General features: G+C 35.3%; 1 protein-coding gene and 1 pseudogene across 4 annotated transcripts in view; both read left to right on the forward strand.

The window, feature by feature from the left end:
* FCHSD2 (FCH and double SH3 domains 2) overlaps window positions 1-14,905 on the forward strand; it is a 456,625-nt gene that overhangs the window by 298,468 nt on the left and 143,252 nt on the right. The window lies entirely within an intron of this gene.
* LOC143643910 (protein kish-B pseudogene) lies at window positions 11,605-12,701 on the forward strand (annotated as a pseudogene).

A 14,905-nucleotide genomic window follows, 5' to 3' on the forward strand; every position in this document is an offset into this window, starting at 1 on the left:
ACGCTACTCAAAACCCCATCCTTTCAGGTGATTTTTTCCTGGCTTTGCATAATTTCCTTTTATGTATATGCTCTGGTCAGCACTCTGCTTAATACTTTGAGGTTACTTTCTGCAGATGTGTCATTCTCTCTGTGCAGCTCTTTGCTCTGTGTACTATGTCCTGTGAACTCCAGCACTTTGGTCTCCCTGAACCCTCAGCTTAGTGTTCACAGCTAGGAACTTTGCATAACTCAGGGAGTCTGTTAGGCTCCTCCTCTCGGGCGTGGAAACTCTCTCAGGTCTACAGGCTGGGAAAATTATAGGGCTTGCCTCATTTGTTTTCTGTATCTTGAGGCTCACTGTCCTCCATTGCCTAATGTCCAGAATCTCAAAAACTATTGTTTTATATATTTCGTCTGGGATTTATTGCTGTTCCTGTCATTAATTCAGACAGGAGAGTAAATTAAGGCCCTGATGCTTCAACTTAGGCAAAAGTAGAAGTTGTAGTTATATCCTCTAAATACACTATATTGATAAATTCTTTAAAAAGCAATTTAGTAGTCTCTGCCTTAATTAGATGAATTTATCCTCGTATTTTCAGTGTATAACAATTTATTTGAACTCATATTTGCTATTTTATTTTTTTGGTTCACCTGACTTTTTTCTTGGCTCCTCTCTCTTCTCTCCTGTTCTTTGTCAAATTGGTCAGTTTTTCCTCTTCTGTTACAGAAATTATGAATTCTATTTCTGCTCCTTTGACAGGTTACCCTGGATGTTAAAGCACATGCTTAACTACATTTTTCTTCTTTACAAAATTCATATCATTATATATATGCTCCTCTTGAACTTTAAAGACTTGGCATACTTTAACTTTCTTTCAGACCACATATGCTCTCATCTTATCTTTGTTCTTTTGTATGTGACATGTCTTTTTCATCAGACTGATTAAATAAGATTAAGATAAGATTCTCTTATTTTCTTGCAATTATTTATTGCTGATAAAATATTCATTTGTTTGGTAATTTTCATTTTTCTTATCATTTTCAAAATTTTCTTTTTATCCTTGTTATTCTGCTATTTTACTACAATATGTATAGAGGCAGTTTTGCTTTTAATTTATGCTCTCTGGCACTTTGTGTTGTTGGTTTTTAATCTCAGGACTGTGTCTTAAATAATGAAAAATTCCCAAGCCAAATTCTTCTTCCATATGTGTTGAAACATATCTGTCCTCCAAATCTCTTAGCTATTTCATGTTTCCCATCATTATTTTTTCCTGTGTTACTTTCTGAGTAAATCTCTCATTTCTGTCTTAAAAATTGCTCATTCTTTTCTCAGCTCTTCTGTTTATTCCATCTATTGCGTTTTTATTTCAATAAATAAAGTATTTTTTAAGATTTCTAGTGGTTCATTTTTCATGTCTTTTTATTTCATAATTTATTGATCTTTTTGGACTTTATTCCTTTAACTCTTATGAATTTCCTAGGATTTTTTTTAATTTTAAAAAAAATTTCATTTTTTACTGTCTCAAATATTTTGAGATACCTTTAATGGCATTGGTCTCCCTTGTCTAATACATAAGTATTGATTGAGGACTTTTCTCACATGGTATTCTCCCCACCTCCCTCTTTTTTGTGAGATGGTTTTGTGGTTGCCTTTGCCCCCAGCCCTTAGGATTGCAAAAATGAACTATATAAGTAGCTCAGGGCTTTCACCCTATGTTTCAGCTCTGTGCACTGCATATGCCTAGTTTTTTGGTCTCTTACTGACCCTTTTCTATCTCAGTAAACTAGCAGTGCCTTTGTAGCCACAACCCAGACAGTCAGACAGAGTTGTTTCAGCTGCTGCTTAAGAACACAAAGAGCATGTTCAGAGTTGGTTTTGACAGAAAAGTAAATTTATTTCTCTTGCTATTCAGCATAGTTGTTGAAATCTTTGCCCATTTCCAGTCTTGGTCCCAATGGGTTGTAAAATTCCAGCCCCCAAACCCCACTATGGCTTTTTTCTCATTTTCTGGGCCGCAGGAACTCGAATATGAGACTCATGAGGCAGAGGCCTGTAGAGATTTGCCTCTTGTTTTTAAGCCAGTCTATGTTGTTGTTGTTTTTTAATCTCAATTTTATTTTTATACTCCCCAGTCTATTTCAAAAGCAACCTTTTCTGATATATAACCAAATGAATTTAAAATTATAGTTAACTCAGTTTACACAGAAATTACCTAAATACAATGAAAGACTGATAAAAGAACACTTAACATTATTTAAAAACTTCAACGTAATAGAATTCTCTTTCTCCAGCTTTTCAGACTATTTTTTTCCCATCTAAGAAAATGTAAAATATTTGACATTTGGGTTATATGTGAATATAAAACAGACACATTTGTCAAAGTCAGCGTAAGGTAAAACAGCATAAAGTGTCCTTTCTGGACGTAATTAAATTTTCAAAGGCAAAGTGGTCCAAATGGGAGCAAAAGTTGACTTCCTCATGAAATAAACTAGATAAACAAAAATTAAGAATAATACTAAAAATTTATACCATAAACCATTTTCTTTCCTATCCTTTTAACATGCAAGTGTGGGCTCTGGGTATGTGTGAATCAAAATACTTCCAATCAAGATTGTGAATTCCTGTGATGGGGCATAAGTAATTCAATAAAGGCTCTGGGGTAAAAAGAGAGGTAGAATAGAGGACATTAGTGCATCAAATTCAGCTTAATAAAGAGGTAGATTATTTGCAAGTCTCAGTGGGCTCAGATAGTGACTTGGGCCTGAAAGTGATATTTTAATTATTTATTAAGATTGTGATTACAATGTTAAAAGGCTAGCCATCACTGGATAGTGCCTTAAGGTTAAACACTAGAATGAAATGATTGTAACAAAACATTATACTTTGTGGTTCTACTATTTTGTTGTTCCACTATTTTTGTAATTGGGGCAAGATAAAAGGTCCAATTTGTTGAAGAATTTTAATGTACTCCACTGTCTGAATCAAAGGTTTTTATTAATTCTTCTGCCAAATACAACATTGATTTCCATCTACAATTTAAGATAAAAGCAATACATCAATTGAAAAAACAGGGCCTTGAGCTGTGAACCATTTCACTTTTAACATACTGGTTGAAAAAAACTAGAATATCACTGTAAAGATGTTAATCATTGTTGGCCTTCAGCAATGAATGGATGCAGTTTTACTGTGACTTCTCCAAGAATGCTTGCAGCGCTAACACACTGTTCGTACACAGTCTCAAATGGGAATCATTCCCATAATGGTTGTTTTTGTGAATGATAGCTCCCAAGTGGTTTAGTTTTTGCTTTGCACTTTTTAACATCACAACTTTACTATTCAAATCTCTCAGATTGCTTTCATCCATACACAGTTAATCACATGGCAAAGTCTTCTTTGCCACCTGCTGGACGGGATTCGTAGGAACATCATGCTTCTTCATGCAGTTTCACCCTCGATAATCAGGAGTGTTTCCTAGCTCATAATTGGATGTTGTAGCACTGTCTATCCTCCAATTTTCATAACTATTTTGATCAATTAAAAATTTTCTGAAACCTGCTTCTGCCGTGGGTGATCAACAGGTGTACCTCAGACATGCAAACAGAACTGACTTGGGCAGCTGCACTGCCACCTTCTTAGGCCCAGAGAGGTACAGAGTCAGTCTGTGTACTTTTTAAATAGTTTTTAAAAATATTTAATCTACAATTTATTTTCTGTGTAATCAGAGGAGTAAGGTTTCAGTACACACTTTAACTCCTCTATCTTGACCAGAAAGTCTCATCTGCCTATCTTTAAAGATGATAAATCTTAGCAATTTCAAAGCCATTTCTTTCAGTTATTTTCTTTCAGTTGGGATTTTTGACCTGGAAGTTGTAAAATAGCAATAATTCACTTCTCCAAAAATAAGAAGTCAAGTTTCCCAGCAACTTAAACCCTTCTGAACAGAACTGGGCACCTAGAAGGAAGCCCCTCATAAACAACATTCAAGTAACTTTTCCACACCTTCATCCCACAGGAAAACCCTTAGCTGTCTCTCAGAGCTTATTGACTCAATTTCCACATTTTGCCTTTCTGAGATTTCTAATTGTTAGACCTCAGAAAATTAACCAAATATGTAAGAGATACCAATACTGTGATAGCTAACTAATAAGGGAGAAATCAGAATTGTGCATATTAGCCTAACAGTAATTATTAATCCACTAGTAATGTATTTCTTTAGGAAATGACTAACAAATATAGGATGCACTGAGTACCCTAACAGAGGTATATTCTAATTACTAGTTACATAGATTAGAAAATAATTAATTCTGTCTCAGACTGTGGAGTTGACAGATTAAAAAGGATTCTTAGAAGGAATATCTGGGTAGGATTTTAGAGGATGACTGAGTGTTTCACAGTAAAAAAGGTTTGATGAGTATACCAGAGATAGATAATAAATACTGAAGCTCAGGGCATGAGAGAAAATGGTATACTGGGGAACAATTAAATGTGGTGGAAAGACACATAAAAAGTACTAGATTAGGGCTGATATGACAAGAGGTAGTTTGGAACTAGTTTGTGAAGAGGATGAACTGCATCACTAAGTAGTTGATATTTATTTTGATGAAAACTGAGGGCAAGCAGAGGACGGAGACTCTGGAGAGTGGGGGGAGTCTAGTAGAAGAGAGACTAAATTATTGCACCAAGGCTAGCAAGAAATGAAGGAGATCTGAATGTTAAAGAGATGTATTGAACCTAAGGGCATTTCTGAAGAAGAATTGATAATTACCAAGAACAAGTTAGATTAAATTATTACCCTTAGTTTATAAAATAAATAAAGGTATAGTAGTAAAAATATCTAAATTTTACATAGCACTTAAAACTTTTCTAAAAGTTTTTAGCATATATCTTTAATCCTCTGAGGTTGGTATTACCATGCTCATGTAATGTAGAGGAAATCTTTCTGCTATATTGTACATTTTATCTAATATTAGTTTCATAAGAAATGAATTAAAATTTATAAACTATCTTGGACTCTAAGAGATAAGCCTTCATTTTCCTCTTCATTCACTCATATGAGTATTTTATTCCCCAGGTATGAGGAATAAATGAGATGCTCTAATGTTTTGATTGAAAGTGATAGGAATAAAAATTTAATAAGAATGATGGATCTAGAAGATGTGTTGTTTTGTTCCAAGTACCAGAAAAGCTCACACCTACAAGTTTTATGCCATGTGCATTTGTGTTACAAGGCATTTCTTATCTGCTCTTGTTATCCTGCTAAAAGCAACAATGGTTGTATTTTAGTACTATTATTTCATGGTCATTTGGGGGGGAATTATCTTTCCATCATGTCAAAATGTAACTGTACATATTCCCAAGGATGTTTGGGGATAATTCATAATGGCAAACTATAAATGTCAAGGTGCTTTCTATATCTTTCATCCCTTAAGGGAAAGAGCTGGCTCTGAGAGCTTTTATTAAAATTTAATTATTTATAAAGGTGGCTTTTTTCCTTAATATTTTATGAAATGCTTTGTCTATGTAACTGAAGCATATGATATCACAGATATTTTCTTAAGGATAGTAACTTCAAAAATAACTCTAAGGATGAATGGATGGGTCAGCGGTAGAATACTCACCTTCCACGCAGGAGACCTGGGTTTGATACCCAAACCATGCACCCCCAAAAAAACAAACAAACAAACAAAAGCTTTATTGGCCTTTACAGTTTGTTTATGTGTGCTTGATTTAAGGAAATTCCAATGATTAACAACATGGGTGTTTTAACAATTCAGAAAATAACATATTCTGTGTTTCTATATTTCTTTAAATTATCTAGTATTGACATTCTTAGTACCTTGAAGATTAACCAAAAAAATAAAGTCATACATCTTTTCTTTAATAACCAAAGTACTTGTTAGTGAAATGTTTATATCTAAGGACTTTGTTCATTCAAAAAAATTTTTTTACCTTCAAGAATATCTTCTGGACCTATTTCTCCACCAAAGATTTAAATGTAGAATCCTTTAGTATCTATTCTAAGAAATGCATAGATTCAAAATTTTTAAATATTTTAATAATAGGAAAAATAGGAGGGAAATTGATCAAGAACATAACATTTCATTTTGCAATTAGGATTTTTAGTATCATTTATGACTTTGCTAGAGGATAATGGGGAAATAATTCAGTATTATTATTGACTACCAACGGTTCTGTCAACTCTAATTTTTTCACACTGGAGTATTACAGACTGCAGTTGACCTGGTAGTTTTTTTGTTTGTTTGTTTGTTTGTTGTTTTTGTTTTGCCTACCCCATACAAAGTAAAAGGGCGCTTGCATTTCATAGAAATTTGAATTATCTGATTTTTTTTTTCCTTTTCATGAAGGTGCTATTTCAGATTTTAAAGATCAAATTGGACATGACTTTCTCCTAGAAGCCCTCCCCTAATGTGATAACTTATTTAATGACTGTCCAAAAGGACAATTTAATTCTCCATGCAAAACTGTGAACTCCTCCAGAAACAAGGATCATGTTTTCATAGTCCTAATACCTAGCACTTAGTTGGCAGGCAGTAAGTACTTGATCTATGAATGAATCTCATGTCCTAAGCAACTTGGTAAGTCTTGGTAAGTAGTCCCTTGAATTTTCATAGCTCTTATTTCCAGGCCCTCCCTTCATGCTCGCCATTTTATTCATTCATTCAACAAATATTTATTTAACAGTTATTTTACATTGTACTATGCGAACACTATACCAGGTACAAGGGATAGACTAGTGAATAAAATGCACATGGATCCAGATGTCATTAATTTAGTTAACATTTACTGGGGTAGAAAATTAAACAAGTGATCACAAGTTGATTGACCATAACAATAGAGAAATGCAGGATGATGTGGGAGTGGAATAGGGGTATCTAAGGGGACTCAATTACCATTAAGAATAAATAAATTGCACACCAATGTTTATAGCAGCATTATTTACAATTGCAAAGAGATGGAAACAGCCAAAATGTCCATCAACAGACGAGTGGCTAAACAAACTGTGGTATATACATACGATGGAATATTATGCAGCTTTAAGACAGAATAAACTTATGAAGCATGTAATAACATGGATGGACCTAGAGAACATTATGCTGAGTGAGACTAGCCAAAAACTAAAGGACAAATACTGTATGGTCCCACTGATGTGAACCGACATTAGAGAATAAACTTGGAATATGTCATTGGTAAGAGACCATCAGGAGTTAGAAATAGGGTAAGATAATGGGTAATTGGACCTGAAGGGATACAGACTGTGCAACAGGACTAGATACAAAAACTCAAAAATGTACAGCACAATACTATCTAATTGTAATGTAATTATGTTAAAACACTGAATGAAGCTGCATCTGAGCTATAGTTTTTTTTTTGTTTTTTATATATTTTTTGTATTTTTTATTTTTATTTTTTTCTCTGTATTATCATTTTATTTCTTTTTCTGTTGCCTTGCTATTTCTTTTTCTAAATCGATGCAAATGTACTAAGAAATGATGATCATACATCTATGTGATGATATTAAGAATTACTGATTGCATATGTAGAATGGAATGATTTCTAAATGTTGTGTTAGTTAATTTTTTTTAATTAATTAAAAAAAACCAATCTATCATTAAAAAAAAGAATAAATAAAGCTGAGCTAGGCAAAAGATATGGGGAAAGGAAGAATTTGTGTATGATTTAGATGTAAGTAGATATTATTCATGTTTATACTTAAAAAATTATTTCTAATCTTTGTGAAATGTTGAGTTCCTGGGCTTGGGGGGAAGCTCAAAGGCTGGCCTACAATTTGGTTTCCATGTTGTAATGAAGGAAATGAAGCAGCAAATGAGAGTTTAACCATTTAATCTTATAAAGCTTGCCTATAAAATTCTGAAAGTTTTAGTATTCTGCCCATTATTATGCCAAAAACCATTAGTAAAATCAAGATTAGAACAAAGACTTGCTATCCTTAGTCCATCATTCCAAGTCATTCCACTGTAAGAACATATTAATTGTTTCCTTATATGTAGTTCTAGTAAAATCAACATCCCAGTTATGTACCCTGCCCATCTGATAGGCATCCTACTAAACTATTATGCACTTTGACATTATGATTTACTTTGTTAGGACTTGAATAATTAATATAGTCCTGCTTGCAGTTGTTCAGTGAAATGACTTTATCAGGTAGCTGTTCATACAACTGCTTGATCTTTAAAATTTGGGGCCTCTGCTCCTACTCTAGCATTTCTCTTATGATTTTTCTGAACCACTCTGAACTACTTCCACTTGATAAAACCCACTGTGCTTCAAAACTTTGAGATGGCATTCCTTCTGCCTTAGAATTCTGTTTCCCCTCCTTTTTGACTTGCTAATTTTTCTTTGTTCATCAGGTCTCACTTAAAATATCACTTCCTCTGGGAAGTCTTTCCTGACTCCCCCCAACAGGTTAAGTACTCTTGATATGTGCTTCCGTAGTGCCTTGTATATCCCTTATTACAGTACTTACTACACTTTATTGAGTACTTTAACTGTCTGTCTCCCAACAATATACTCTGTGCTCCATGACAGCAGAGAGCCTTTCATTCTTGCTCAAGTTTGTATCTCCAGCATTTGTTACTAATGACCTGCTTCGAAGGAGGGGGTGCTTAATAAACATTTGTTTAATGAATAAATTCATGAATTAAATATTAGTTGACAATATATTAAATATTGTTAGAGGAAGCATAAGTGTGCATATCTGGAAGATATATAGGTAGGGTATCTAACCTGGATGGGGATACAGAATGGAAAGACTTCTTAAGACATCAGTTTTAAATGATATGTTGAAATTAATATGGTGCAAATCAGAGAGGAGCATAAGGGTTGGGAGGCAATCTAGGCAAAGGAAAAAATGGTGGATTTTGAAGCTAGAACCAGATTATGAGCAACTCAAAAAGATATGATAAGAGATTTGTACCTTATTCTTTGAGGAGTTGAGAAACATTAAGCTTTTTTAAGCAGAAGAGTTATGTAGTCGTTTAGAAAATGTATTGTGCAGAAACTATAGACAAAAACAGAATGAGGATCCTATCATAATCCGTGTTATGGAGTAGAAGGGATCTTAGCTGAGTTGAGTGGAGTGAACAAAACCACAAGACATTTCAGTGGTAGAATTAATAGGATTTAGTGACATTTGGAAGTAAAAAAAGAAGGAAGAAATAAAGATGACTGTTTTTTTTAGCTTGAATATTAATGAATGGTGAGTCTAGTCACTGAGATAGCTAATGCAAGAAGAAGAAATCTGATTGAAATGGAAGGATGGGAACTGGTTCTGCTTTAAATACATTGAACTTAAGACAGCTATAGACACCAAATAGAGATGTTCTCTGCTAGAGCACAATAAGAGGGAACATGTAGTTATTTCATTTTGATAGTCACAAAAGATGATATAGCCATGAGAGTAGATAAAATTCCATAGATGGAAAGTGTAAAATTAGAACAGAAAATGACCAAAGAAAACAGGTATTAGAGAGAGAAATCACAGAAGGAGACTGAAAAGGAACAGACTGAAAAGTAGAAGGGAAACCCATGAGGAAATGATTTCTTAGAATTTAAGAAGAGGATTTCAAGAAAGTTTTCCTTAAGATAATTTTAATGGGGTCAAATGCCACTAAGTGTTCAAATAGAATGAAAATAAGAGTGGACATTGAATCTGGTAAAGAATAAGTTATTGGTGGTTCTTCAAAGACATTTCAGAAGAATGGCAAGGAGGGTAATAGAATGCTGTTGAATGGTAAGGAGTGAATGGAAGTACAAAATGGTAAGGTGATTCCACCTCTATGTGGGATATGACATCCAGGGGTGAAAGTCTCCCTGGCAATACGAGTCATGATTCTCAGGGATGAAACTGGCCTTGGCACTGTGGGATTGACAATGTCTTCCTGACCAAAAGGGTGGAAAGAAATTTAACAGAACAAGGTATCAGTGGCTAAGAGAGTTCAAAAAGAATTGAGAGGCTGTTCTGGAGGCTACTCTTATGCAAGCTTCAGCTAGATATTGCTAATTACCATGCTTACCAAACCCCAACCAACACCATTCCTGTCAACCCTAAATCTAGGGCTCTATCTGAGATTCTACGAGAGTTTCATGCACTAAAATTACTTTCCAGAAACCTACCACCTCAGATAGGTTCCCATGCCAGATAAGTCCTGAAACCCAGAGGCACCAGCCACTCTAAGAGCATCAACTAGTTCCATCCCCCTACCCCATACTATCAACACCTCTTTCCAATATGAAAAATTTAGAATGGGCATAGCCCAAATATCTCTAAAGGTTGGGAGAAAGGTTAAAGGAGAAGGAGGCGGTATAACAGAGATGATAGGATTTAACAAATGAGTATGACCACTGAATCATTGTATTGATATTTCTTTCAGTCTCCAGTGTCCATTATGGTCATTAAAAAATTTTTTTGATACTTGTTTACGACCTAACATATGGTCTCCATCCTTGAGATTGCTCCTTGTCTCTTGAGAAGAATTTGTGTTCTGTTTTTTTAATGACCAGATGGAATGAAGTGAGAAATCAATAACAAGAGGGAAATTGCAAAATTCACAAACACTTGGAAATTAAACAACCAATAGGTCAAAGAAATCACTAGGGAAGTGGGAAAAAATGGATTCAAAGAAAAGGAAAATATAACATGAAGACTAAGGATATACAGTAAAGACAGTGCTCAGTGGGAGATTTAAAGCTATAAACACTTATATCCTAAAAGATGAAAGATCTCAAATAGCTAACCTGATTTCACACCTTCAGGAGGTGGAACAATAAGAACAAACTAAATGCAAAGTTGGCAGAAGGAAAAAATGATAAAGATTAGAGAAGAGATAAATGAAAAAGAATAAAAAACAAACAGAGAATCAACAAAACCAAAAGTTAACTCTTTGAAAAGATCAATGAAATTGACAAATCTCATTTGAACTAGAGTTAACAGTAACATCTTAATATTCTTTCATCAACAGTAACAAATGTACCACATCAATGTAAAGGATCAAGGACCTCAAGAGGGCAGTGATAAGGAATACAGAATGTTTTGGGTATTTTCTTCCTTTTTTTTTTTTTTTTGTTGCCTGGAGTAATGAAAATGTTGAAATCAATTGTGGTAATAAATGTACAACTATGTGATGATACTTTGAGCCTTTCATTGTGAACTTTGGATGGATTTCATGGTGGATATATCTCAAAGTTGCATTAAAAATACATCTTAAAAGTTAAAAAAAAATACAGCGAATCAAAAAACCCAAAAGTTGAATATTTGAAAAGATCATTGTATTGACAAATCTTTGCTAGACGGACAAAGGAAAACAGAGAAGACACAAATAACTAAAATCAGAAATGAAAATGGGGGCATTACTGAAAATAGAGAAAAACAGATTACAAGAATACTATGGAGAATTGTATACCAACAGATGTGATATTCTAGGTGAAATGGAAAAGTCCTGCAAAGATGCAAACTAGGGCTCCTGCCTGTCGCCACGGCCCGAATCGGGAAGTGCCAAGCAGGAGCTGGGTTCCCTGGCCTTCGCAGCCACCACTGCTGACCTGGGATCCCCTAGCCAGGCCCAGGCCCACCAGCCATGATGAATCTCATCTTTGGATGAGATTCTGGTGTTTGGTTTGCTATTTGTTTGCACCTGTGCTTACTTCAAGAAAGTACCTCATCTCAAAACCTGGCTGCTTTCAGAGAAGAAGGGTATTTGGGGTGTGTTTTACAAAGCTGCTGTGATTGGAACTAGGCTGCGTGCTGCTCTGGCAATCGCCTGCATTGTAATGGCCTTTTATCTCCTGTTTGTAAAATGAGTTCCAAAGCATCCACCTCAATAACTGCCAACCAAGGGGCTGCAGATGAAGAACCTGTCAGGGGCCTGGGCCCAGTGTAGGAGAGTTCAGCTAAAATCATCAAAGTCCCCAGGATGACACCACAGCATTCGCCCTTGGTACATTTGGGGAAAACTTCTCATGTTCACACACATTATTTATGCTTCATGGAACTCCAGAAAGCCAACTTCCTTTGTTCTGTGTATAAATCAGTCCTTGGCAGAGCACTATAATGTCCATATAAATTACACCTCTCGGTGATAAGATTCCATACCTCCTGCTTAAAGACCTGTCATCTGTTTTGTTCTTCAGCCCCTCTGCAGGGTCTTTTCAAACTGAGGATTGTTAGGGAAGGACATGGCTGTGTTCAGACCTCTTGGAAGGAGTTAATATTCAAGACTTGACTTTTTTTCCCTGTTTGATTTGGTTTGGGCAAATTAGAGAGGGTGGGGGGCATCTGAGTATGAAACAGGAATTATGCAATGCCAAGGAATTGTTTAGCTTTGAAAATTTATCTTTCATATATCCATCTGGGAACATAAGAGAAAGACATGGCCCTCATTGCAAAAAGGGAACAGATGAAATGGCTGTGCTGTGTGCTGGTAGTTTTGCCAAGAGTATCTGGGCTTATATAAAATTTGGAAAATTATCTGTCTGTGATGAGACTAGAAAGCAGTGACTTAGACAAGCAAACGCTTTCTGTCCACCATTATTCCCAAGTGAAGACTTCAAATGATCCATTGGTGTATGGAGAATGAATCAATTGTTGCTATTTTCCTAAAGCCTTTTTATATTTTCTAAATTACTCTGTGCTTAATACTATTACTCATACAGTTTTTTTTAACTTTTTTTATTAATTAAAAAAATTAACAAGCAAAACATTAAGATATCATTCCATTCTACATATACAATCAGTAATTCTTAATATCATCACATAGTTGCATATTCATAATTTCTTAGAACATTTGCACCGATTTAGAAAAAGAGATAAAAAGACAACAGAAAAAGAAATAAAACGATAACAGAGAAAAATAAGATTATACATACCATACCCCTTACCCCTCGCTTTCATTTACCACTAGCATTTCAAACTAAATTTATTTTAACATTTGTTCCCCCTATTATTTATTTTTATTCTATATGTTCTACTCTTCTGTTGATATAGTAGCTAAAAGGAGCATCAGACACAAGGTTTTCACATTCACAGAGTTTCATTGTGAAAGCTATATCATTGTTCAATCATCATCAAGAAACATGGCTACCGGAACTCAGCTCCACATTTTCAGGCAGTTCCCTCCAGCCTCTCTGCTACATCTTGAACAACAAGGTGATATCTACTTAATGCATAAGAATAACCTCCAGGATAACCTCTCAACTCTGTTTAGAATCTCTCAGCCATTGACACTTAGTCTCATTTCACTCTTACCCCTTTGGTAGAGAAGGTTCTCTCAATCCCTTGATGTTAATTCTCAGCTCATTCTAGGGTTTTTCTCAGTCCCTCGATGCTGAGTCTCAGCTCATTCCAGGATCTCTGTCCCATGTTGCCAGGAAGGTCCACACCCCTGGGAGTCATGTCCCACGCAGAGAAGGGGAGGGTGGTGAGACTGCACGTCATGTTGGCTGGAGGGAGAGGCCACATCTGAGCAACAAAAGAGGCTCTCTTGGGGGTGATTCTTAGGCCTAAATTTTAAGTAGACTTGACCTATCCTTTGTGGGGTTAAGTTTCATATGAACAACCCCTAAGACTGGGGGCTCAGCCTATAGCTTTGGTTGTCTACACTGCTTGTGAGAATATCAGGAATTCAACTTGGGGAAGTTGAATTTCTCCCCACTCTCACCATTCCCCGAAGGGGTCTTGCAAACACTTTTCTAGTCACTGATCAAATCACTATGGGATTCATTGGGACATCACTTTGGACAAACTAACAAAATCTCATGTCCTACCTGAGATTCCAAGTACTTATGTCATTCAATCAAACTATCTACGTGAGTTATATTAGGAAATGCTCTAGTCAAAATATAAATTTTGTAACACACATTTTTTGCTTTAGTCTCACACATAAGGTGACATTTTAAAGTATTATCATCTATTTTCAGCACCCTGCAATAATGACATTCCTTTGTTCTTCCTCATGCAAAAACATTTTTAAAATTTGTACATTGTACATTTCACTGTTATTATACATGCTAGGCATTCCTAGATTATACCATCTTGATCTTTACCATCTATCTTTCTTTCTGATTTCATTTATGTCCCCAGCCCTCCTCCATCATTCTCACATTCAGCTTCATTCAGTGTTTTAACATAATTACATTACAGTTAGGTAGTATTGTGCTGTTCATTTCTGAGTTTTTATATTCAGTCCTGTTGCACAATCTATATCCCTTCAGCTCCAATTACCCAATATCTTACCCTATTTCTATCTCCTGATGGTCTCTGTTACCAAGGAAATATTCCAAGTTTATTCACTAATGTCAGTTCATATCAGTGAGACCATACAGTATTTGTCCTTTTGTTCCTGGCTAATCACACTCAGCATAATGTCCTTAAGGTGCATTCATGTTGTTACATACTTCATAACTTTATTCTGTCTTACAGCTGCATAATATTCCATCTTATGTAAATGTCACAGATTGTTTAGTCAGCTGTCTGTTGATGGACATTTTGGCTGTTTCCATCTCTTGGTAATTGTTAATAATGCTGCTATAAACATTGATGTGTAAATGTCCATTTGTGTCCTTGGCCTCGTGTCCTTTGAGTAGAGACAGCATATAGATGGGTCCTGTTTTTTAATCCATTCTGCCAGACTATGTCTTTTGATTGGAGAGTTTAATCCATTAACATTCAGTGTTATTACTGCATGGGTAGTACTTTCTTCTGCTATTTTGCCTTCTGGATTTTATATGTCATATCTAATTTTCCTTCTTTTTACCTTTACTCATAGTCTTCCTTTCTACACTCTTCTCCACACCTCTCTCTTCTGTCTTCGTATCTGTCTCTAGTGTTCCCGTTAGTATTTCTTGCAGAGCTGGTCTCTGGGTCACAAATTCTCTCAGTGATTTTTTT

The sequence above is a fragment of the Tamandua tetradactyla genome, chromosome 8 (assembly GCF_023851605.1).
Source record: "Tamandua tetradactyla isolate mTamTet1 chromosome 8, mTamTet1.pri, whole genome shotgun sequence".
Lineage (NCBI taxonomy): Eukaryota > Metazoa > Chordata > Mammalia > Pilosa > Myrmecophagidae > Tamandua > Tamandua tetradactyla.